At 35.5% G+C, this 26,398-nt stretch overlaps 1 protein-coding gene across 2 annotated transcripts in view; it reads right to left on the reverse strand.

Annotated features, from left to right (window-relative positions):
- The window catches only part of LOC128857767 (UNC93-like protein), a 135,053-nt gene extending 109,312 nt beyond the window's left edge, over window positions 1-25,741 (reverse strand). The window contains exons 1-2 of one of the 2 annotated variants that reach the window (XM_054093516.1): window positions 25,663-25,741; window positions 23,892-24,073 (exon numbers count right to left, since the gene is read on the reverse strand). The gene's annotated coding sequence lies outside the window, so the exon portion shown is untranslated. Of the gene's footprint in view, window positions 1-23,891; window positions 24,074-25,391 lie in introns of both variants that reach the window. The other variant, XM_054093514.1, reaches the window with a different exon arrangement.
- Window positions 25,742-26,398: the final 657 nt, after the last annotated feature.

Here is a 26,398-nt window from a genome sequence, read left to right on the forward strand (position 1 = left end):
CAACTCTATCACATGACCAAAAATAAATAAAAATATAAATATTAGTTTACGCGAATAACACAATTTTTTTTTTTATAGAAAAATGCTTAGTATACGAACATATATTAGAATATATAACTGGTGCTCACATAATTTAGTCGCAATATTGTTCAGGCTAAATTTGTAAAAGACTTCGAAATATTTGCTTTATATGGAAGAAAATACAGGTTAGGCAAGGCTATCTGGGTTGCTTGTCTAAGACAAGACGCTCGGTGGCCCTAAGGCTCATTGTAATAGCTGCATTTGATTTCCATCCCTTAACTGAGTTACTTAAATCTCCTTAAGAATGTAACTAGTGCCTCCAGTGAGTCATTTTGCAAATTTCCTAGGTCTTCGAAGAAATAACCGCCAAGATATTTGGCACGGCATCCTTGAAGTGCAGGTCATTCACAGAGGCGATTCAATTTCTTCTTAATCTCCGCAACTCTTGCAGAAGTCATTGTGAGGTACACCCTTTCTACTGGCTAGGCTGCCAATAGCGCAGCGTCGCGTTGTAGTTGATTTGTTGAGTCCAAGCAGACATTATGTGCTTTTTAGACTCAGTTTTGGTCAGAGCGCTTTGAAGACCCAGCATTTAGTAGTCAGAAACCACCTTCTATTCGTTTCCGCGATTACGCTCAAATCAATCGCAGTGCACAATTCGTTTAGAGAAATACATACTTAAGTCCTCTACCGCTCGTTGAAGGTCAAGTTCATAGCCTATGTTTGCATACCAATCCGCTCTTTCATTTCCCTCCACTCTGGAGTGGCCGGGATCCCAACAAAGTGCAGTGTAATGTTGTTGGATAAACGAGAGGCACCTTCGGCATTCTTTGACACACCTTGAATTAATGCGCGCTGAGCCCAGTGCCTTGATCGCTGATTGACTATCAACAAAAGCGGTAAGGTTTGTCGGAGGTAAGCCCATTAGTCTTATCGTTTCTGCAACGTCCACTATAGCGAAGATATAGCTAAGTAGAACACTCCCGATCCAGTGCCATTGTCCATCTTTGAGCCATCAGTATAAATATGGCGACCACTATCATCTGATATGAATCTGGTCCAACCCAATCCTTTCTCTCGAGCATTCGTATTTTATAGTCTTTATTCAGATTTATCTTGGGGGCCACATCTGTTTTTCACAGATAGTAAAACTGATGTATGACCGTGCGTGCTTCATCCTGGAAGCAAATTTGGTCGCTATCCCTTTCATTGGGTGGAATATGTAGAATGAAAATATAGTAAATACACCATTTTTGAGCAACTTCACACCTATAAAATTGCAAAAAACCAGAAGTTGTTTAAAGACTGACGGGAATTTTTCGAAGTTCGTTAAATTTTTGTGAACTTTGCGCAAAGTTTGAAACCTCGATTTATAAGGTTTTCGCTTTACAACATTATAATATTTTAATTATTTTATGTTTTATTATTTAACATTTTAATATTTAATATTTATTTAATATTGTATGATTTAATATATTAATATTTAGTATTCATTTAATATTTAAATATTTGTATTAAACCATATTTTATAAAAATTAACCCAAAAAATTTAGGAAGAAAGTTCGGATCTTCGATTTATAAGGTTTTCGTTATGCAATATTTTAATTATTTAATATTTGAATTATTTAATATTTGAATTATTTAATATTTTAATCATTTAATATTTTAATACTTATATTTAATAATATTTTTATAAAAAATAAACACAAAAAATGTGCGATGCAAATTTTTGTGAGCATTACAAAAGGCTGTAGTGCCTTAATTACGTGCGCTCAAACGCGTGTGTTGAGCACTCGCATAAGTAAATCTCTCCACCTACTCCGATAAATCGCAACTTTCTCCCGATTTCTTTAAACAATCAACAAATGATTTGTTCTCCTTTTTTTGCCAAGAAACACATTTGTTTACCTTTTACAGCTTCTCGCTGCACCTTGTTTGCTACTGTTATTCACTTCACTGCTTCGTATGCTCTACATTTTGCTCCACTGACTCATATGACTGGAGATCCTACTAAGTAACTAACTGCTGATTTGTTTGTCTCTTTTTATGCGCGTGGAAAATTTCCAATACTTTTACGCACAAAAACTGCAATATTCATATTGATAAAACAAAAAAATGAGAGGACACGTAGAGAAGTACTCCCAACAACGAACAACATGCAAACAATATTGTAAATGTACATGAGTGTGCGCGCGCCTGTGTGTATATAAGTGCGCCAGACAGCCGACGAACAGAGACGAACAATACGAATTCGGCCAAATGCATAATCAAATGGTATTATAAATAACATAATTAACATTATAATTACTGTGTGTCGTCAGGGGCTTGTACAATTTATTAAATCACGAATATAATTTACGCGTCATCGCATATGAATAATTAAGCGTTTGGTGGAAAAAATGGGAAATCATGCAGAGATCATTAACTTGCTTTTACATGCGCACCAAAATGAACAGATGCGTGCATGTGTATGTGCATGCTTTTGTTTATTTCGTTTTTGTGGAGCTTAAAGTTTAAACATTTTCTGTAACACTATCTGTGTTTGCACATATACATGTATGTATATGTATGTATGTACATATGTAGTGAATATGCATGTGAAATTGAAATATGTTTGACCTTCACCTAAACTCGCATTGTAAAACTTAGCCATTCGATACTTACAACAACGATTTTCGCCGGTTAGTTTATTATTTGAGTGAGACAAAACTTTTGTAGAAAATTGTTGTGTTTATGTGTCTTTTGGTAATTGATTTAAGTAGAATTAAAATGATTTTAGATGTGGAACATAAACTAAAAACTAAAGTGTCTGATTCTTGCCCTTAATAATGCTTATTCCATTGGGTAATTGTTAAAATTCATACAAATTCAGGTAAGCATTTTTTGTATCGCACATTAATAAAGAAAAATGTACTCACATCAGATATTCTCCGAATCATTAAGCAGTGGAAGCATTGAAATAAATTTGATTAAGTATTTCATTAATTTTTGTTTCGTGTAATCGGACAAGGTGGGTTACAACAAAGCGGCAAATGTGATTGAAATGTCAAAATTTTAATGGAATTCAATTGCGATAACAATGTTGTGTTCATTGACTTGTGAAGAGGGATTTTCAGTGTGAAGAAACGTTATCGAAAATCGCCTCAAACAACTGTGAAACGTATTGGCAGGCCTTATGCAAAGGTGTTGGCGGATTTAGTTAATAAATAATTAGAAAAGGTAAATAAAAAACATGTGAAGATGGATATGCTAAGACTATGTTTGCAGTGAAACTAATTGATATCTAATAAACTAGACGGACGGTTGCGTTAATCGGGATTAACGAATTGATTCAGAATTATCTTCGGAATTAATTGACAACTAGACTTAATTCTCATAATTTCAGCGGATTAGGAGAATTCTCTATGGCGACAGGCCTCTTCTATTCGCCACATCTCTGCTCGACGAAACTTGACGAAACATTTGCGTCTGAAAACAACAACAAAGCTATCGCAAGATTCGTCGCTAGCGAGTATGGGTTGAAATTTGAGGCAGCGCTATTCCCGCGTTACCAAGATGTGCTCATTTATGGGGTTACACGGGTTTCGTCGGGTAAAAAAAGGCCTATTTTCAATATTTTTTTTTCTATGTAAAAAATTATTTATTTAATTCAAACTTTTTTCTGTCTGATAGATACATATTTAAAGAATAATTTCTGAAATTAAAAAAAAAAAAAAATTAAAACTCCTCCATTGTGACGTCATTTCCGGTCACCCTTCGAAAAAAAGCTGCGTCCACGTTGTCAGCATAACTACTGACAGACTCATCAAAAATGAAAAAAACAAAAATAAGTGCTTTAGTTAAGACCATAAACTCGTGCTTAAACGAAGGAAAGAAAAAAAAGTAAAAATTGGAATTTTGGCAGACATTTTTCCAAAAATATGAAAATTTCGGTCAAATTTGCTTGACATTTTGTTTTTTTTTAAATAGTTGTGATTGAAAAAAAAAACAAAATCCTTCGTTCAAGCACGAGTGTATTGTATCTCGAACACCTGTGTAAAATTTCATCAAGATCGGTTGAGTAGTTTTCGAGAACATTTGACAACCGACTTTGAAAACACGGTTCCGAGAAAAACGCGTTTAAAGTTTTGAGTAACAATACGAGTAAAAGTGGCTTGGAGCGCACACCTTCCAGAGGCGGTATCTTCGAAACCATTATTCGGATCGATTTGAAAATTTAGGATTATATTCCTGAGATGTTGTAGAAATGAATAAGCCAAAAAAAAAAATAAATCGATTTTTTGAACCAACGAAACCCATGTAACCCCTTATGTCAGTTGCTTGATCTATTCCAACGCTTGGCGAAAAGAAGAGGCCTAATGTGAATGAATAACAATGAAACTTTTAAAGAGAAGAACAAGAAAGACTGTACTCAATGCTTGTCTGCACTCACACGTTTGAAATTGCATTAATTGTTTTGATATTTCGGAGCAGTTTGAGAAATTTTAATACGATTTTTTAAAGAAATAATTATTACTTAATATAACGGGCAGCTAATACCCGTATTTGTTGCCTGCGGTCAATCTTTTACTAACAAAACTATCCAATAAGCAAATCAGCTTTTCACTAGTCCGCGTAAATAAACTTCTGTCACAATACAATTTTAATCAGAATTAAGTGCGTTGGTCATCCCGATTAAAGGCGGCTATAAGGCTAATGCTCGTTGAAATATGGCCCAGGTACTGAGGCTGTGAGTAGCTGAAAAAAGTAGTCTTTGACTAGATTTCCAGCTTGGCTTTCGTTACAGCCAGGCGTACTGATTTCATATTTAAACTTTAATAGCACACAAAAATTCTTCTGATTAATTCTAACGCATTTATTTTACTTTAAAAATAACTTCTTTTTCTTCTTGATGAGTGCAATAACCGCTTAAGTGATTTTACAGAGTCAAAAAGTAGACTTTAAGAAGAACTACTGAGAGAAGAATAAGGCAGATGCCACAAGTTGTGCCAAAACGGCTCCTTTAGGTAATAACTGATCACTAGCAGAGGAGTGGGTGTTCGTTTCGAAGTGCCATGGGAGCATACGAATTCAGCGTCCAAAAATTAGAAGTTTTTTTAATGAACTTAATTTTCGACACTCTCATAAGAATGGAGCTCTGCTCAGCTAGGGAAGCAGGATCTGCAGCCTACATAGCTGCGGTTGGAGAAGGCCTTAAGTAAACATTTGATTACAAAGTAAACTAAAAACTTCACAAATTAAATATGTAATTAAAAACGAGTTCATAAAAATAGAAAAAAAGAGGAAAAAATAAAGCTTGCTAAGAGCACAGTGCAGCATCTTATTCTTCGAGTACTTTTTCTTAAATAAACGTCAAACGAGCGCCACAACCCGATACACGTGCGAATGTTGAATGCGAAATCTGTTGAGATATCCATCACATAGTAGGTAATATGATGAATGCGAGTATGCACTACATATTTACATATACACATACACACATTTATATTTAAAGGTTTTACAATTTTGCAGGTTGTTGGCTTTCTTTATTGCCGAAATACTTTGGCTGTCTGCCAGTTGATTATATATATATATATAATTAGCGCGTTAATCTTTTGTTAGGTGTTTGGCCGAGCTTGTCCTTCAATGTGCGGACCCAAACTCTCATGTCGTCTCCGAAGAGCAAACGCTTTTTTTTTTATAAGGAACTTTTTCATGGCAAAAACATACTCGACCATTGAATGCAGAGGGGCACCCGCTATTAGGCGAACATTTCCTATCGTTTGTTGTTTCTCATGCTCAAAGTGGGTTTCGAACCCGGGTCGTACCGAATGATAGTCACGCACAACCCCATTTCGCTACGGCGGGCACCAGTTGGTTACTTTAAGGAATTTTCGCGATTGTTGACATCAATCGGTCTTCTGCTAGACACAAACACACGCACACGTACACACATACTAAATGTCTACATTTTTATGGCCAAGTAAATGTATTTGCGTATCCCAAGCATTGACGTAAAGTTGTAAAATATTTTATAAACATCTTATATGCAAAAAATAATAAATTGTTCAGAAAGACAAACGCTTCCTGAACTTTTTAAAGAGCAAAAAATGTATAGAAAAACAATCTAATATAACAAATTTATCCAATTGCTTATTTATCAAAGCTGAATATTTGTAATGATTTTGGTATTATATTGTAAAAATAAAAAAAAAATCCTTTCTAGCCTAATTGCCAAACTCGCAAATGTTCCTCACAATTCGACAACAGCTTGAAAAATTTCCTTACTGTGAAAAACTCAGCGCATTAAAACTATCAGAACTACCACTTTATACACGGAGTTCGAAAAGGCTTTCACCTTAAACCTAGCAAAGCTCAAGGCCGAAATTTGTTGCATTTACTTTGGAGTGGACAAAATTGATTTTGCTGAATGCGAATAGCAAGAAAAATAAAAAGCGACCATTCTGTGAACAAACCTCATACAATTTATACTAAAATCGATCGAGTAATCATTGGTCGTAAATAAATTAATCTGTTCTTTCAGTCGCTCCGATGCTCATATTACCAAGAACCTAGCTGATAGAGTTTATTATCGGCGGAGGCACTGAACGAAAGGCTATTTTGCTTGGATTTCGATACAGGGTGCCGTCTGGCTACGTCTCCTCTATTCATGCACACCTCTTCCCTAAGACCTTTGTTGGCTTCGCAAACACCTAGCACTGCCGTTTGGTAGATGATGTCCCGGTTACGTGAAAAAACCGTGTCATCTTAGAGCCATCAGTTTGCCGATATTAACTTGGCTAATCGACAATAATCTCACATAAGCTCGCGCTGGTATGGGAAGAGGTGCCGACAAGGAAGTCAAAAGCATCTCTCCTCCATTTGCCGCTGGATTGGAAACGTACCTGAGTTTTCTTGTTAAAATCTACATAGGCCATCCAACTGTTTGAATATTATTTTTAATCGTTCGACATAAAATAATGTCTTCGACTCCAAATATTTACATAGCACTGGCAAAACAATGGGCTCTAGAGGTCTAAGTGAGATCTTTTTACAGATCTTTATCTAACTTACGTCCACAGGGGTTTGCTTTGCTGACAGTGCCAGTCCTTTTAAACCCACGTCTCATTTAGTTAACTCATGAGAGTTTCTTTTGTTTTTAGTTTTATTTAATCTTATTAAATTTTTAAAGATATTTTAAAAGGAACTTACCTGACAATTACACTTTTCCACCTTTATTGAAATGGTTTCTTAATAGTCGCTTTTTGATTACTTTATTTGAATATCGTTTGCTTTAGCTTAGTGCGTGTAAATATATTTAAGTCACCTTTTATTTTTTAATAATGTGGAATATAGTTAAGAATTATTTATTGTATTACTATTAGTTTTCATGATTTATAATTTGAAAATTTATTTATTTATTATTATTTGAATATTTAAAAATTTTGAAGTCGTTTTATATTTATTATTATTTAGGAATGTATAATTCATAAATAATAAAATTTTATAAATCTAAACTGCTAAAGATTTTGTCAAATAATTTTTTTATCAGACTTTAAAATTATAAATACAATTTTCTTATTATTTTCTTATTTCTTATTATTATTATTATAATTTTATAATTATATTGTATATTATTATAATTTTTCTTTTGTTATTTTTATTATATTATATTATTAATATTTTATTATGTACTAGCAAAATATTTTTTATTATTATTCCTATATATACTCTTGAATATATTTACATACATATGTATGCACATCACATATATGCACACACCACTAAGCAACTCTTCAATTGCATTGATTATTAAACAGTTTTGAAATCATTCAAAATTTTCAGCTCTCCCGAAAAAGTATAAAAATAGCATTGAATTATGCAGCAAATACCCAATTCACAGAAATTGGCAATAACTTAGCTTTCAGCCCATTTCAACTAAAAGTTTATCAGTACTAAGTGCATCTTAGCAGCTGCAGCAAAGCAACATAGTAAGATTTATGTCAGAGCAAGTGCTTTGTCCTCAAAAAAACGCAACGTAAACACACTCGCAACTCACTCTCTCCCGCTCTTGCGGTTGTTTAACGCAGCTGTTTTTCAGGTGCAATTTTCGTTGATATTGAAAATAAATAATTTAATGTACCCTGCATTGACTCATCTTTGTAAGTTTGTGCATATGTATGTATGTATGCACGTGCATGCAATTTTGCAGAAAAAATATCGAATGCCTTTTCTTAGAATGTTTTGTTTACATTTTCACGCTTAAATTTCATACGCATGGATGCAATTTAATTGTTATTGCAATTGTAAACGAGCACACCGCAAGTGAGTAAGCAAACAAAAAAAGCTGCTCGTGTCGCCAACTCTCAATATCAATGCGTTGGTGTTCAGCATTTCAAGTGATCGCATTGTGAGATATTTGCAATTTTTTATTTTGTTTTGCTCGGCTATCAAATAAGAAAAGCAACACACGTTGAAATCCAAATGTTAATAAATAAATAAAAATAATAATTCTATATTAGGAAAGAAAAATGACAATAAATACATACTTGAAGCAAAATCAATAAACTGACATTAGAAATATAATAAAAGTTGCTGTAAATGTAAATCTATGTGCATGCAATAATGCCTATAGAAAATCAAAGGCAGAAAAACAGGGAGGCAAATGTGCAAATAAATAGGAAAACGTCTATTAGAAAATGCAAATAAAACCAATATCGCACAATTGCAATCTGCAAGAAATGTTTTGCATTGATGAAATCGGAAGTAAACACCAGTAGGCCAGCATGTCATTACACATGCACAACTATATACACTATATACATACATGCATAAAAATAAATGAACTGCGAAGCAAGAAATTAAAAACACGGGCAAAAAACTAATAGCAGTGCAGGGGAAGCGATTGTGATTACACGCACACTCTAGCATGTCAACACATACAACACAAACATACCCAGCAGGAAAGCAGTTTCAAATGAATAAATATGTATGTATATAGAATAAAATATTTATTTATTTATTGAGATAAAATATAATTCAAAATAAGGCAAACTGCTGCAAAGGTTATCGGTAGAGAATAAAATATCTATTGTACCATCTAAGCACATAATCTGTGCGTCTTCCTAATACTAGCTCTCTCTTCCAGGCGGAAGTATAGTTAATAGGCGAAACTTGTAGGCTACTTATTGCACACTTCTCTTTTCAGGACAATATCGCTATTCTTTCCGATAAACAAGCTGCAATCCAGGCACCGGATTCGGCTACAACAACCTCCAAATTGGTGGAACAAAACAAGAATAGTCTCAGCTCCTAGAGCGTGAACTATAACGCTTCCTCAATCTGGGTCCCGGAACATCCGAACATTGGAGGAAACGATATTCAGAATCGATATTCACACCTTCGGGCGCAATCAAAAATGCAATCTTCTCAAAATATGTATGAATCGCGGATGGAGGCAGCAGACAACCTGCAAAGTTAGCAGAACGTTATGGTCCATCTACAACCACAAACAAACGTTAAAATTCACAAATATGAAACGAAGGGATGTCTGTTACCTTCGTACTTTCCACGACAGTCCGTTCTACGTTAGCGGAACGACCCGAATTCATATTCGGCCAAGGACTGTTACTCCAGCAGCATTCCACGTACATGTATGGGGAATGTTTATGCTGCTACAACAACAACAACAATAAGGGATGTCTGTATCCTCACGGCAGTGATAACTGGCTTCTGGCTCATAGAGCAGCAGGCAGCTCAAATGGGCATCCCTTACCATATATTCTGCCATAGTTATAATCAGCCGTAGAAAAAGGAAACTATTTTTCACTTTCTCTGTGTATGTCCTGCCCTATGGAAGGTAAGATTGGTAGCCATTGCTATTGTACCCTCTTCTTTTCAAAATGCTTTATTCAGGCACTATTCTCTTTTAAACCGTACGAAAACATTGGGCTTAGGGTTTTCTTTGAACATACCGAACTAAGGTGTTTTCCGCTTTTCAAGATAGTGCCGCGTTCGAAGAGCAGGGGTTTTGATGTCTTTGGGTTGAAGATGTTGCACAATCAAACCTATTCGTAATCATGCTTACAAGTCCTTGAAGACGGTCGTAAGAATCCTTTGCTTGTTTTTGGAAGATTTGCAACGTGTTGGAAACTTTTAAGGTTACACCGATTCTTTGATATTTTCTCTTGGTGTAGGTTTTTTACTCTTCTCTTTTCTACTGAATTCTTCTTTATTGGTGTATTGCCGCACTGTCAGAAAGAGCTCGGGTTCTATTAGTGTAGCTGAAGATGTCTTTGTAGCCAATCTACAAGCTTCCTCGTTATCCCTAATGGCATGTAGCTCAGGATTTGTGGAAGGTGAATAGGATTGGACGTTCAACATTTTCAGGGCTATGATAGTTTACTTCAAGGGATGATAGAGCCGAGGGACATTCAACACTTTGAAAGGCGATGTATTCATTACAGTAGTTTCAAGCTGATAGAGTTTACTTTAAAGAGTTTGCAAACGGCACCGACATTTTTCTCCTACGATTAAAGTTTGCTGACTTCAAAAAATCTCTTGGAAAAAGCACACTTTTTAATTTTTTTAAACGAAACTACTTCAGTTTTTAAATTTGAATTATTTTTTCGTTCACAAAATGTATAAGTGAAGAAAGGCAACTAACAGCAAAAGCTTTTTTATACTGTAAAATTTTATTAGATTATAAGTAACTACGTAAATTCTTATGAATTAAAAAAAAAAAAATCATCTTCTTGTCCAACTCGCACCAGTAACTTACCGAGCACACTTTGAAGACGTGTATGCCTCTACTCGCAGTATGAGATCTTCTTTTATATGTTAAGGTTTTTCCTGCTGGGTTAGAGCTTTTAGAACAATTCTACAAATGCATATATGTATGTATGTGAACATACACATGGGGAGTTGTGTGGTTTTATAGGAAACACACAGACTGTCAGGCAGACAAACAGATAAACAAGCAGACAAGGTTGGCAGAGCGCCAGCAAAAGCAACTACAAAAAAGGTAACAACAACAACAATAAATTTTGTACATTCACATATACATAGTACTTATGTACTTGCGGGCAGGCAGACTGATTTTATTGCAAAATGAATTTTATTTGAGATAATATTTTGTCTTCTGTTTGTGTCTATTTTCATCTTCTGATGTTGTGCTCAATGCATTATTGCTGTTTGTTTTGACAACATTCTTTCTTTAAAATTAGATTTTCGTTTGCTTCTGATGAACATTCCTTCATTACCATGAGTGCCTGAAATTGCCATTGCTGCTGCTCTTACAAATGCCAATGCCAAGGCGAGCAGAGCCGAGTGACTATTTGAAAAGTGGGCGGTTGAGGCGATGAATTGAGAGTCAATTAAAATGTGTGAAAAATAAAATAAAAGTGAGTGCAATACATTTTGTGTATTTATGATAATGATCTGCTACGAAGGAGTGACATTTCCTTAAATCTTTCCAAATCAAAGGAACGAGCCAAGCAGAGAAAATTAATTAAAAATTACAAACAACTTAGTAGTTTTTTGATTTTAATTTGTCTGTACACACAGACTATGTGAATTTTGTAAAATTTAGAATTTTCTTAATAATCTCCCACGAAGTAAGAATTAAGATTCTATTCTTTCTGATCAACCTATTCAGTTATAACAACTTGGTTATCTTGGGATTCAGCAATTTTATTGACCGCAATGACCAGGCAACATCTATCCACATCGCAATTGCATGCCCTAGCCCTTTCTGGCTCTTACACCCTTTTTGGGTGTTTGGCCCAGCTTCTCATCCTATTTGTGTTGTGCGTTTTGATGTTGTTCGACAAATGGAGAGGCCTACAGTTTTAAGCCGACTTCGAACAGCAAATATTTTTACGAGGAGATTTTTAATGGCAGAAATATACTTGGAGGATTGCCATTGCCTAGCGAGTGCGACCGTTATTACAAAAAACTTGTTCTATCTTTTTGGTGTTTCACGGAGATTCGAACCCACGCAATTCCGAATGATAGTCACATACCACCTACCCATTCGGATACGGGATTTCAAATTGGAAACCCGTGGTAGTGGAGCGGTCGGAGTGGAGAGCCGTAGTTGTTAACGCAATGGTCTGCACAAGACTATAGTGCTAATGATGATGATATTAGAGTTGCCAAATGTTTTGAGTTTTTGCCAGATGTGGGAGATCCATTATGGATGCTGCTGAGCTGCTGGGAAAGTGTCTATCTAATAGGAGATCTAGAGGTTTTCTACTAGACATGGTCCACGAACCGTCCGGCCTTCTTACATGGACATGGTTGTCGAGGGCTTTCCTAAGCCTGGAAGTTTCCATTCACCCATCAACTGAGCACAAAAATTTCGCACGAACTACTTTTAAAGGCACTTTTATAGATTCTGAGGCTGTCGTTATGACGTTCCCAATTGTCAGCCAGACCAGTGGCTTTCACCCGGTTAAAGAATCTGTTACAGTCTCTCCTAAGCGTATTTAATCATTGCGACTACGAAGGTGGTTCTTGTTTCTCTCTGCTCTTCTTGAATAAGGGGCAGGTCGCATCAAGCGCCTTGTTGTAGCTACTGGTGAGTTTTTCTACTATTTGGTTGTTGTTGTTGTTGTTGTTGTTGTAGCAGCCTAAACATTCCCCATACTTACGTGAGGGGAATGCTGCTGGAATAAGAGTCTTTGGCCGGATATAAATCCGGGTCGTTTCGGTAACGTCGAACCGACTGTCGTGGAAACGGCTACTTGGTTAAGGTAGGTGCTTGTCTCTACACTCTGCATAGGCGCCTCATCAAGAGATTTCATTTCAATACCCAATTGGTCTGCCTAATATTTCTACGATTCTAAGATTCAACTCAATATACCTATGATCTGAGAACGAGTTCACCTAACTAACTCTCCAGAAATCTATTATAAAATCTTTTTCCTTTCCCTTGTGACAAAAGTCGGTTCCTCGGCTATGCTACAAATGAGTAATCTGGTACCCAGGATAGATTCTGCAAGTAATTCATCCCTTTCATTTATATCGCTACTTCCTCATCGGGAATGGTGAGCGGTGAGCAACGCATCCAACAATCAGCCCGACTTAAAGTTTATTGAAATTCAAAAAAAAAATTTTCAATGGAGAATTGCGTAAAAATGTCAACCAAGCAAAAAATTTAATCAAATTAGAAAACCAATTTTAAGCTACGCCATTTCATAGTGAAGACTGATAGAAATTATGCAGAAATATAAGCCAAAGAGAACTGCATAAACATACTTACATATCTGGTGACAAAAGTATTTGCTTACGCTACCAATAATATTTACGTATACGTATAGGATGACCAACAGGTGGTTCTCGCCTCAGGCAAAGGCGCAAGCAAATGTACGTAATTTTACAAAAAAAGTAGTACCTACACATTTGCTTACATATGCACGAAGAAAAAGTTAATTTCAAAAGTTACATATACACATATACACTTAGTACACACATATGCGTGTACACACAAGTTTTTGCGTTTTCTATTGTATTTTTTGTTTGTTTGTGTTATAACTACCAGAAAAGGGCGCGCGGTCGTTATACACAGTAATTTTACCTTTTGTTTGCTTGTTTTTAAATACCTATAGTTAATTGAGAGGCAGGCAAAAATATTGAAAATAGATGTATATGTAAATATACAGTCTGTCTGATGGAAGCGTGAACGGCAAAAGTCAAGTTTAGAGTTCCTTTATGAAAAAAATTGAAATGCTGCTAAATAGGTGTACCCTTTTCGCAATACGCGTGGTGTAATTTGTTAGTTTTTGGGGGAAATTTAGAGAGCCAACGTTGTTTCTACAAAATGACTTTTATGTGCAAGAAAAAGCATTTGAAGCAGTGCTCCTATGTTGCACTCTATGGGCCCAAAAAAGGTCACGTGTATCTGCAGCAAAATAATTGAAGAAATCGAAAACGTTCATAAATAAATAGGTTTAACGGTATAAATAAATAAATAATTGGCGCGTACACTTCTGTTAGGTGTTTGGCCGAGCTCCTCCTCCTATTTGTGGTGTGCGTCTTGATGTTGTTCCACAAATGGTTTAACGGTATACCGAAGTTTAAAAGGTTTTAAACTTTGTTTGACGACGTCCAAAAAATATACTTCACCAAAGCAAGGCCAGATTTTGTTTCAATCAAATTGATTTGTTTGTGACAAAGCCGAACTTATCGTTGAGTGCAGCTGAAGCAATTTTATGAAAAAGTGGGGTTTCTGCATCAACAGACACGATTCGAGGATGTTTACGTGCAGAAGACCTCACATTGAAGAAACGCTGTTCTCATTATCATACATTGAAAATGGGCTTGCACGGGCTAAGGCAAATTCAGAACGAAACAAGTGAACAAACCTAATATTCACGGAGGAATCTTGCTTTTGGGCGCATAGTTGCATACGTCGATCCTGGTGTTCTGCTGATAATCCATAACTTCAAGCAACTGTTGAACATCCAGTTAAGGGGGTATTCTGGTCTAGAAATTCGAAAAAATTGTTGTTTTTTTGCATATTTTCAAAGTTTAGACCTTCAAAAATATGCCCTTCAACTGATTTTTCAAAATTCGAATTATTTTCGGAAATACAGCGGATTTTGTGACGTGGCGTCTAAGCCGGTCGAGTGGAGCGAATCGCACAATGAATGGCAGATGTTACCGGATGACAGGAGGACTCGTTCTTTCCAGATCTCACACAACCTTTATTTATTCTATACATATATATGTATATACTTTATACTTCTGTAATATATACCTGGAAATATATCGCCGATTAATCTAAAGTGAGTAATAAAATTATGATCTAAGTTATTCTATTGGAATTGTTGCCCAAACTTCAAACGCGATTTTCTCAAAACTACTTTTTTTGAGATGGTCGTCATGATATCTCAAGTTCTAATATACTTGACCGATCGCTTTGAAGTTTGATAAGAATTTTTTATTATATGTAAATCTGTCTATCGCGCCTGCCTCGGATTTTGAAAAATTTAAGTTTGAAGTATTTTTTTTAAATTTGAAAAGGTAAAAAAAGAGGATAAAACAATTCTTTTTTTCAAGTTGACGCCATTTTGTGAATTTTTTTTTCTTTGATGTGGCGTAATCCGATAGCGACATCCTAACTAATGAAGATTTTTTTTTTAAATTTGTTTGTTTTAGATCACTACAAGGGTTGGAATCATGCCAACCATGGAGCACCGTTTTTTATGTAACCCCCACTCCGCCGGCGTGTAATTCCACGATTTTTTTATTTTTGTTTTTATAAATTTTTTTTATACTTTTCCAATATTAATAAAAACCATAAAAAAATGGACAGTAAAAATGTGTTTCCTTTTTTTTACTTAGTTTTAAAAATACCTAAAATTAAGGCGTCTAGACCAGAATACCCGTTAAGGTTCATGTTTGCGACTGCTTCTACGAAAAACGAATTTGGCCGTTCATTTGTGGTTACCGCCAATTCGCATACAGTTTTGCTGACTTAAATTTACCAAGAAGCATTATTGCCATCAGCTGTGAAGCCATTTGGAAGAACTAGCCAATCTTGGGTTTTACAAAAGGTCGCCGATCCGAAGTATCGAGGCCGAAGTTGTATCGAGTGGAAACAGCAAAATGAGATTGATATGTTGGATTGGCTTTCACAGTAGTTTGATGCCAACCCTATTGAAAATGTTTTTGGGCAAGAGTTAAACAAAAACTTAAAGGAAAAGAAATATGGACGTGCAAATAGTCAATCAAGTCAAATTCGGCAATTTTGTTGCCGATGCGTAGAAATCAACACAAAGTAGGACTCAAAGCTGTGCAGCCATTATAGCTAATGGTGGTGGCTATAAATTTTATTGCATATTAAATATTTCATTTCTATTTAATTTTTTATTTTTATTTTAAAAAGCTTACATGATAATAAATATTTGGTAAACTGAAGCAAACGTAGCGCTAGCAGCAGAGGCTTTCGGCTGGCTGGTGGCGTGTGTTGGCTCAGATGAATACTAAATATTATCAGTCCATGCAATGCAATTTGTCAGTTTTGAATTGGTAAAATAGTGTCCAATTTATGGCGTTTACGCTTCCATTAAACCGACTGTACATGCATAAGTGCAAACAAATAATTACCAGCTGATAACCATTTCATGCTTCAAGCCTCATTATTTTAAAACTTTTTGTTGGTTACCTGATTTCTTTTTTATACTTTTCTTTTCCACTTTTTTTTACTTTTTTTTCTTATATTTGTTAACAATTTATTTTTTAGTTTTTACTCAGTCACTTTTATGTGTGTATATGTACGCTTGTATCTGTAGTTACACCCTGCGGCCAAATTTTTAGGCAAAAATGGTGTTTTCATTCGTTTGCTGTCACATTTTTTGCTGCTCTTGTGCTTTTTAATCGTTTTTTTTTTCTTTTGCATTATACCTGGTCTTTTATATTTGTTACTGTTTTTGCACTCTAAATATTTCTTCAACGAGTTTTATCAGTACAGCATAGCACCTTTTGTGGGTTTGCTATTGTTTCGCTGTGAAGTGATGCTTATACGTTGTTTAGGGTGGCTTATTTATATTGAAACTCGCGTGTATGTGCGTCTTAATATCCGGGTCTGGAGTCTTGTGATTCTTGTTACACTCTTTCATTATACATAGTTATGTATGTATGATATTTAAGTACGCATTTGTGCGCTTATTTTTATTAGCCGCAGGCGTTGGTACTTAAACCACTTTGGCATTTGCGAAAATCATCACAATTTTTCAAGAGTTCTAATATTTTTCAAGATTAGTCTAACATTTAAGTTTATGCAAATAGTCCCTTAGGGCTTTCTAGAAATGTTCTACCTGAAGATTCGAGTATGCACCTCGTTTTATAGCGGACCCTAAGGACCTTTCTCTGCTCTCCATGCGTAGCGCATGCTTGTATGAATTGTGAAGAAGGCTTGACTGACATGTAAAATGTACATGTGGCTAAGGTATTCGTCGTAGTTGATTTGAATGGTTGTGATATTATCGCATGAATGTGGAAATTTTCCAATTTTGAGCTAATGGGTAGACTTGAGTAGCCTTTGGATGTTCTATGTTATACAAAAATTCAGAATACCGCGCGCACAAGGGAACCACAGATACTTTTTTATATTAAAAACTGCACCTTCTAAATCTACGAGGGACGGTATATTAATATTACATAGTTTGAGGAAAAAGTAATCCATTATTTTCTCACTAGATGGCTGTAGTGGTCGCTATCTCATAAAGCAGCGATCAAGTAAACATTAAAGTTTATGCACGTTGACAAAATGACATTTCACACTAAAAAACTATTTTGCTGTTTTTTGTTCCTTCCATTCAGTTGAGAACTACAGGGTGTTAACAGTGGAAGTCAGCAAAGAGAAAATCGGGGAGATTTTACAGTTTTTCTTTGATAAGGGCGAAAGTGCAAGCCAGGCCGCTGAAATTATGAATGGTGTTTATAGTGTCGATACTACAACAGCTTAACGTGCAATTTTGGTTTCGTCGATTCCATTCAGACTTTTTTGATATTAAAGAAAAAGTCGGTATTGTCGAAAATGCCGATAAAATCACTGAAATAATCGAAATTGACCGGCATATTAGTAGTCGTAGCATCATCCAGGGACTAAAGATCGACCATAAAATAGTTTTAAGCCGTTTGCGCAAAGCTGGATTTAAAAAGAAGCCACACCAATTAACACACCAAAAAATATGATGCAACGAATTCCCATTTGCGAAGCCATGGCTAAACGGCATGAAATCGACACATTTCTTAAACGGATGGTGACTGGCGATTAGAAATTGATTGACCACAAACGGCCACAATTGACCAATAGAAGAGGTGTTGTGTTCCATTAGAACAACGCAGGGTCACACACATCTGTAGTTACTACGGGAAAAAATTCCGGGAGCGTTGTTGGGAAGCTTTAATGCATCCACCATATAGTTCGGACCTCGCACCAAGCGATTACCATGTTTTTCTCTAATTCCAAAACTTAATGGGTGATAAGGAAAAAGATTGTGAATATATGTAATGAATAAAGTGAAATATGGACGTATATAAATAGTGGCAAAGGCGGCTGGCAAGAAGGGCTGCCTACAGGGTTAAAAATTAGTTACTAAGTTTGCTAAAGAAAGAATATTGCCATCAACATTGAAATGCTCAAATGCAGCATTACTCATCCCTCGCCACCTATTCTAAACCGCTGCTAATTGTAAACCGCTACTAATTCTAATCAAGTGATCAAGGTTTTAATGTTTCTAAGAAAATACGATTTTTCCATAAAGACTATCTTTGTTTACAATAATATCACTATGCACTTGCATTGTTTGTGATTTGCGCTGAAAGATGCTGACGTCCAACTCTGGGAAAAATTAATTAGTTTAATTATTTATTTTAGCTTTTATTACTATGAAATTTAGTAAATGGAATTTTTAACCACGCAGCTTATAAAGGGTGATCAGATTGGAGGTACTTTTTCCAATAGGATTTTCTAACAGATTGCACGTGACTGCTGTCAAACCAAATACATAGTTTTTTCAGTATACGTAGTTTTCATATGTAGTATTCAACAACGTTTACAAATCGTATAATTGTATTACGAAAATCGACGCGCGTGAAAAGTGTTCATCGCGCGCTCAGGACAACCTATGGTGTTCAGCGTTGAGGCCCATTTTTGGCTTAATGGCTACGTCAATAAGCAAAATTGCCATATTTGGGCCGAAGAGCAAAGTGAAGCCATTCAAGAACAGCCATTACATTCATTGAAAACAACCGTTTGTTGCGGCCTATAGGGCTAAAGGAATAACGGCGCATATTTCTTCAAAGATGAGTATTACGCCAGTGTAACAGTGACTGCTATAGCGCTATGATAAATGACCTTTTGATGCCGGAAACTGAAACCCGTGATCTCCATAATATTTGGTTCCAACAAGACGGTGTTATTTGCCATATAAAAAAGTGAAACAATGGATTTACTGCGTCGTCGTTTCGGTGTCCAAATTATCTCTCGTCTCGGATCAGTGGATTGGCCAGCTTTGCACTTTTATTTGTGGGTTACGTAAAGTCTAAATGCTTTGTGGATAAACCAGCATCGATTGAGGCATTAGAAGCCTAAAAGCCTAAAGTTATTCATGAGATACCGACCAAAGTCCTCCAGCGAGACGCGAGTCGTTTAAAATTAGTGTTTAAGGGTGGGCGAATTACGGCGCGGTGGCGGCCAACATTTTAAATAGATTATCTTTAAAAAATTAATGTCACGAATGGTTCTACACGAAAATAATAAAGATTGCCCAATCAATTTGAAATTTCGTTGTTTTATTTCAATTTAAAATCCGATACCTCTAAATTGATCACCCTTTATATGCTGATTTTATGATTTTGCAACGGAATCTATCTCTAAAACTCGAGTCTTTAAGAGATCAGCAAGAAGGTTTTTAAAAATCATTTTCAGAAATTACAAAAGGTATAAAAAGGCAAGAGCTCAAATTTTTTTATATTATATGGTTTTTTTGTATGCATGTATACATACTTAGTATATACATATGTAGTTTTATATTTTATTTTTATTTATATATATGCACTTTTAACATGCATTCTATATGCATTTTTTCTAAAGCTGAATGAGATTTCTAAAAATATTAGCAACTAGGTCTAGTTCACAAATAATCCTTTACTGAGCAAAATATTTTTGCAGACGTCACAAAAGATACTAAATTTTATAATCTGTTTGGAAAATTTAGTAACCTTTATTTAGCAGACACCTTATTGTGCATACATATATACTGACATACATACACACTTACATACGCATGTGTGCTCCTATCTTTATCAATCCTGTGGCATCCCATGAATGAATCACTCAGCGAGAGACTGACATGAAAAAAATCGCAAGCGCTCACGTACAACAGTTATGTATGAACTCCCATGTGCCTTTAGATAGTGTCGTTATGCCTATACATATACATACATACATATGCTTGCGTACATTTGCCTGTATCTTTATATTATCTCTTGGCGCTTTACCAACACTCCAAAGTTATTTTATAACGCTGCGCTTCGGACAATGAAAGCGAAAACTTATGCAAATATTTGCTTGAAAATATCTGTTTTGTGCTAGATTTAAAACATACAACTAGGCAAGCTTTCAAGTACGAGTCAAAAAACGCAAAAGTGAAGATAAATAGCTGAGAAAGGCGTGTTAAGTACGATATGTGTATGCATGTGCATGCCACATACATATGTACGTACTATGTGAAAATAGTCTGTGCTTAAGGGTGTGCCAAATTGTATGGAATAAAATGCTGATATCCTGCATCAGCGAAAATCAAAAATCTTGATTTTTCAAGCATTTTGTGCTAAGCAGCAAATGTTTTGAACATAAAATTTATTTTCAATATTATCAAAATACATAGGAGTACGAGTATATGTAGCATACTGCACGCCTTCGAACGAAAAGTACTCAGAAGAATTTTCAGAGCAATCAAAGATCACGGCGAGTGGCGGTTAAAATGGAATGACAAGCTAGATCAACTGATAAAGGGCGAAAATGTTATACGTTTCATCAAAGCGCAGCGGTTAAGATGGCTGGGTCACATCACAAGAATGGACGGTACGAGGGCGCAGAAGAAAATCGTAGAAGCCAGAGCGCTCAACACTAGAGCAAGAGCTTAGGATAACGAACTGGAAAAAAGTCGCAAGCGTTCGAGACGTGTGGAGGTCCTACGTGCAGCAAGCCAAAGCTTACAAAGAGCTGCAGAGCCAAAAGATGAGGATATGATATGTATCATAGGTACATATAAGGATGCTTTAATGCCTTAAATAAATGTTTTAAAGGTTAAAGTTTATAAATTACTAGGATGGGTTTTTTGCTTTTTAATGGAAATTCCTTAAAACGATACAATTTTCATATTTTGCACTCGGCCATTATGGCCTTTAAAACTTCGACTCACCCTAATGAGCTCATACTAATATACACATGCATACATATGTATATGAATATGACAGAAAAAATATGAGAAAAAGGAGTAGAAGCCCGTGAGTGACTGGAGTAAAAATATAAGCATGCAAATGGTTGTAAAGAGTGAGGAGAGATAACGAACTGGTAATTACGCTGAAAAGTGTGCAAAGTGATTAGCCACATTTCTCTCAGAAATACACGTGAACTACTGTTGTTTATTTTTTCTTCTTTACAATCTAGCGTTATAAATATAAGTGTCAGGCGAAGTTAGGCAGAAATATGGTTTTGGTTTTGAAAAAGTACGTGAATTTGTTATAAGTAATAACTAAATATTTTTATGTAAGTCTGATAATAGGAGTATTGGTACATATGTACATGTATACGTGGGTATGCTTTGTATATATTAGTAGATTACTGGTTTGTAATGCAGTGTGCCCGAATTGCGGAAATTACAGGGCTTAACTTATGAATTGCGTGTTTCTAATTTTTCGATAATAATAATGTAATTTCTAAATTGTTGTAAAAATGAAAAAAAAAAATTAACAAACAAAATATAGAACCTTTTGACTGATGAATCTATCTATAAAGCGCTAGACAAATTACTAGACAAATAAATAATTCAGAAGTATTATAATATTTAAACAAAATATTTTACTTTGTTTGAAACTTAGTTCATGCAATCATAAAAGCATTTAATCTAACATCTCATGGGATACACCTTTTTCAATTTGGTTAAAATTCACCGAACAATAACCTTGAACAACTAAGGCTGAGCAAAACACATAAAAATTCTAAAAAATTTAAATTAATTTAAAATTTTAGGATCTGTTAATCTTATAAATAAGAGATAAAGATCTCCAAATCTTATAAATTTTAAAACTCTTTTAAATTTTGAAAATCTTTAAATTTTTTCACCTTTGAATTAAATTTAAAAATCTTAAAATTTTTTGAACTTTCAATTAGATTTAGCTTTAGGTGTAGTTATACATTTAAAAGTTGCTAAATCTTTTCAAATTATCATTGTAAACAGCCTGTTTTTGCTATAATGGCACAATTTATGTATTTATTAAGTATATGGTTTCAAGTTGGGGCCCTTTGTTCTTCCTAGAAGCCACGGAAAATATAAAAATATGCGGCTTAACAACTTTACAGACTGTATAGAGTCCAAAAAAAAGAAAAATTTAAAAAAAAATTAAAAATAATAATTCAAGTTATTTAAAAGATAAAAAACTACCTCTGTGAGGGCAAGTTCAAGCGGTACAGCATTGCTTATGACATGAAATTCCCGAATAATACGATAAATAGGAGCATTACTGGCATAGTCTGTTTTCACATTCCTACAAAGTGATAGAAAATTACGAAGAAATGGCTTGAGGACATTAAAGCTAATCCGTTCTTAGAAGTAAGCATAATCAATAACACGAACGGATCTGCAGCCATCAGCGACTTAAGACTTAACAGCAGATTTTCATGAAAATTATTTAAAATGAAGAAGTTAATATATTTTTTTCAAAATTGGCATGCAATTTATTTATTAGGTCCAATTAACTCAAGAGGTGTACCCTTTTTGATCATTTAAAGTACTGAAACTTCGTTAGAAGATCTCAAGAACAGTATAGAAGGCGGTGAAATTGTTAAAGTTCTGGTCGATATGTGTAGAAGAGTTGAAACTGATGTGCGAAAACTGCCTCCAAAAAGTTCAAATTCAGCCAAATGGGCAATATCGAATTCCATACTTTTATTTGACAATTATGCTAGGAATCCTGGAATTCTGTATGTACAAAAGTCAATTGATAGGCAAATTTGTGATAATCAACATTTCTGTATTAGTGTAGGTTGTTCTAATGAGAACATTGCCATGGTTAGTGAGAGTATTAATTAGAGACCTTCTCACATATTTACGAGACACGAGCGCGATTTTTGAGCTCACTGTTAGCTTACGGTCTGCTTACGTGTTTCATGGGGAATGCGGATGCTAAGATTCACGTTAGTGTGAGATAATAAGCAAATCGCAAACGATACCGTATATTTGTAATTTTAAAAGCGCGGCAAGCAATCTAATAATCCCGATTTACACAGGGAAACATTTGGAAGGGGGACATTTTGTTCGTAGCAGAAAGACGGACGCGGAAGAGAGAGCGGTTTTTGTTACCCGTACGGCGACACGCTTTGTGCTACATGTTCGTGTTGTCAAACTTCAGGAAATAAACATCAAAGCCAACTAATATTACCGAAAACAATTTTGCCTGTATGACCGCGAATGAAAGAGCACAAGAGAATTCCCAGTGTCTCCCTTCCAGCTGCCTCTGTGTGTAAATCGGGATATAGCGAACGAAATAATGGAGTTGTTATTTGTGCCATCTTATCGGTCAAGAGTTGTGAGTGAATTTCTGTTACAAAGGCAAATTATTTGGTTACACAATTCATCGTATTTACTACCGTGTGACTACTATTTATTTCCGAAACTGTATTTAGCGATGACAGGAAAACTTTAGAAAGCCATCGGAGCCAATGGTCTAACATCCTAAGCAACATTACTCAACTGCAGACTTCGAAAAGCGTGTTAAAACTGTGTATCGAAGCAAAAAGCGAAGATATTGATTTATAAAAAAATTTTGTTCGAAATACCTCGTTAGCAGCTATATTTTTATGAAATCATTTCTTTTAACTTAACTTATGTAATAGCATTAACCGAAGGGGACTTTAAATATGTTGCCTCGAAATATCTGAGCACTTTACTAATAAACATTTCATATATAAAACAAATCGGACCATAAATACAAATTTTAGTAATATTTCTACTTCAGCGGCATTTGACTTTTTGCGCTGCTACTCCCTACTATATAATATATACATTTTTATTTTTCTTACTAAATAATTAAATAAATATTTAAAGCTCAATATTTAAATACAAATATCAATATTTGTATACTCAAAAACTTACCCTCAAAGGCGTGTACAAGAGCGCAACAGTTTTTTGTTTAGTTGCCACAAATGTGAATTCGCCGAAAACGGGATATTACAAAACTGAGCGTTGTATTTGTCTTTACCGCTGTTTTATTTTCATTTAACAATGAATTCTCATATATTTTCTTTGATTTTTAATAGTGATGAGTCTTTAGAACTCTGTAAAATATGATTTTTTAATAAGTAAAATTTCGTTTTGAGAATTGTTACTTTATAATTTTATCATAAAACGCGTTTTTATGTGTGTTTTAAGCTGCGAGGTTTAGAGTTCACTGAACAAAGAAGAACAAAGTCTCTGCACAAAGGTTTTTTAATACTTTTTTTAATATTTTTATTTATATTTTTTTGTGTCTTCCTCAAATTTGTTACACAAGTGAAAGTATATATTTTTAACTATTTTTTGCGCGTATGCTTCTTATTTATTTGAATTCCAACTATTTTGAGTTTACTTCTTTTCAAATACAAAATTTTAGGGGGCGAATAATTTACATTTCCGTTGTGGGTTTTAAACGCCAAAATCGAGGGAAACAAGTTTTTTGTAAAAAATAGTACGCGTTTTTCCTGTTGCGTTTTTCTGTTGCCGCAACCGAAATTGGTTGAACGGAAAATCTTATTGGCACCAGCCTTCGTTGTCGTCGCCGCCGTAGCTCCTCGTTTTTAAAACTTTAGCTGTAGATTTAGCTTTCGCATATATAAACAGTAGCTTTTTTTTTGAAAAAGGAAGTGCACGAACTGCTTTTTGATTTGAAAACCAAAACAAAAACACTTTAAAAATTATTTTTGCTTTATTTTCTCAACTTGTTTTTTACTTGCATTTGTATTTCAGAATGATTTTCTTTTTTAATAACTCAGTAGTAGTAGTATTGTTGTATAATCAATATTTATAAGTACTGCACAACCGTAAAATACGCGCAAGAGCGAAACACGACCAACTCGAAAACAGACCAAAACGGTATTGAAACCTCAGATACGTTTTAACTTCGCAGATAGTTTTGCGGTAATAAAGCTAACTGCTGCAACTACGGTAGCAGAGGCTACTGTGCTGCTGCTGGGCGCTCGTGGCTTTGCGCTGGGCGCTCGTGTGTGCTGCAGAGATCACTCACTGCAGTTGCGGCTGCAGCTGCGCCGTCGATGACGGTGACGGTGTCGGTGGCTGTGGCTACAGCGACTGATGCCGATAATGATGTTCTGCGCACACGACGTACACTAAGCCCAGTTAGCACACAAAGTCAACGTCAACGATGGTGACGACAACGAAACCGCGACCAAGTTGACGAAGAAGCTAGTAACCGATAGACGGATACTGTAACACCACGGCGGCAACAACAATCAACCAAGACGTTGGTCGTGGTTACCTCGCGAAGTTCACTTCATTGTCACTTTACTTAATTTTTATAACAACAAATACAAAGAAAAAAGCAAAAAAAAAAAAGCAAAAAAAAAAACACATCACAATCCACTCCACCCGCTCACTCACTCATTCGCTTCAATCACCGCGATCACCGAAACGACAAACAACGCTCGTATGCGTACAGATTTCGTTGTCGTTGTTCGGTTCGACTTGTTGGGGTGGTGATGGCGGAGCTGATAATTTGCACTTTGCCGACTACGTTTGATGTGATGATGCGAATACACTAAACTTAACTCGCGAGTTTGTTTTTCACGTTTTTATTGTTGTTTGTACATATAAACACGCGTTGTTGTTCTTATTGTAGTTGCGTCTTTTTTTCTCCTTGCTTACTACGTACGATTTTTCAGGTGTCGCTGCTACTAAAACTCGACTGCGACTGAGAACGCTCAGTTATGGAATGATGTTGGCTCAAAACTGGACACAACGTTATATTTAAGTACTCCGTTCCGATCGAGCCAACCGAATGCCAAATACTCACTTCGGCATTTAACTTCTCGTTCGAATGTTCGTATGCCCACTTACACGACCCCAACACGACAACTACGACGTTACGTTGATTAACAATGGCGGCAGCACCGTTTAAGCTGGATCCTGTTCGCCACAAGTAGTTACCAACAACGCAACCAATGTTGCGGCTCTGCACGTGATGAGCTGTTGTTCAGCGCTGCTGCTTCATGTGGGGGAGCGCTACCTCAAGGGCGTCTCTGGTATTGGTGCAGCAACAGCAGCGCCGGGAAAGAGCAGCAGTTGTTAAGAGCGAAGCTGAAGAGAGTGTGTGCATGTCATATTGTATGAGTATTAGCAAGTGGAGAGCGTTGAAGAATGAGCTTTGACTGTGGCTTAATTGCTAAACCGGGCTCTAATATGTGTGTGAAGTGTGAGTTGACTTAAATGGTAACTTCTCGGCGGTTATCACGCTCAGCGATTAAACTGTGCACGCCTTTTAACCAATCATATTCGCATTTTTACTGGTCTCACGTTTGGAAATATATGAGTATGTACATATGTGGGTATGCGAGTGAATATTATAATAATACGGAACTGTTGAAAAGAAAGTTCAGGAATGAGTTAAA

The sequence above is a fragment of the Anastrepha ludens genome, chromosome 3 (assembly GCF_028408465.1).
Source record: "Anastrepha ludens isolate Willacy chromosome 3, idAnaLude1.1, whole genome shotgun sequence".
NCBI lineage: Eukaryota > Metazoa > Arthropoda > Insecta > Diptera > Tephritidae > Anastrepha > Anastrepha ludens.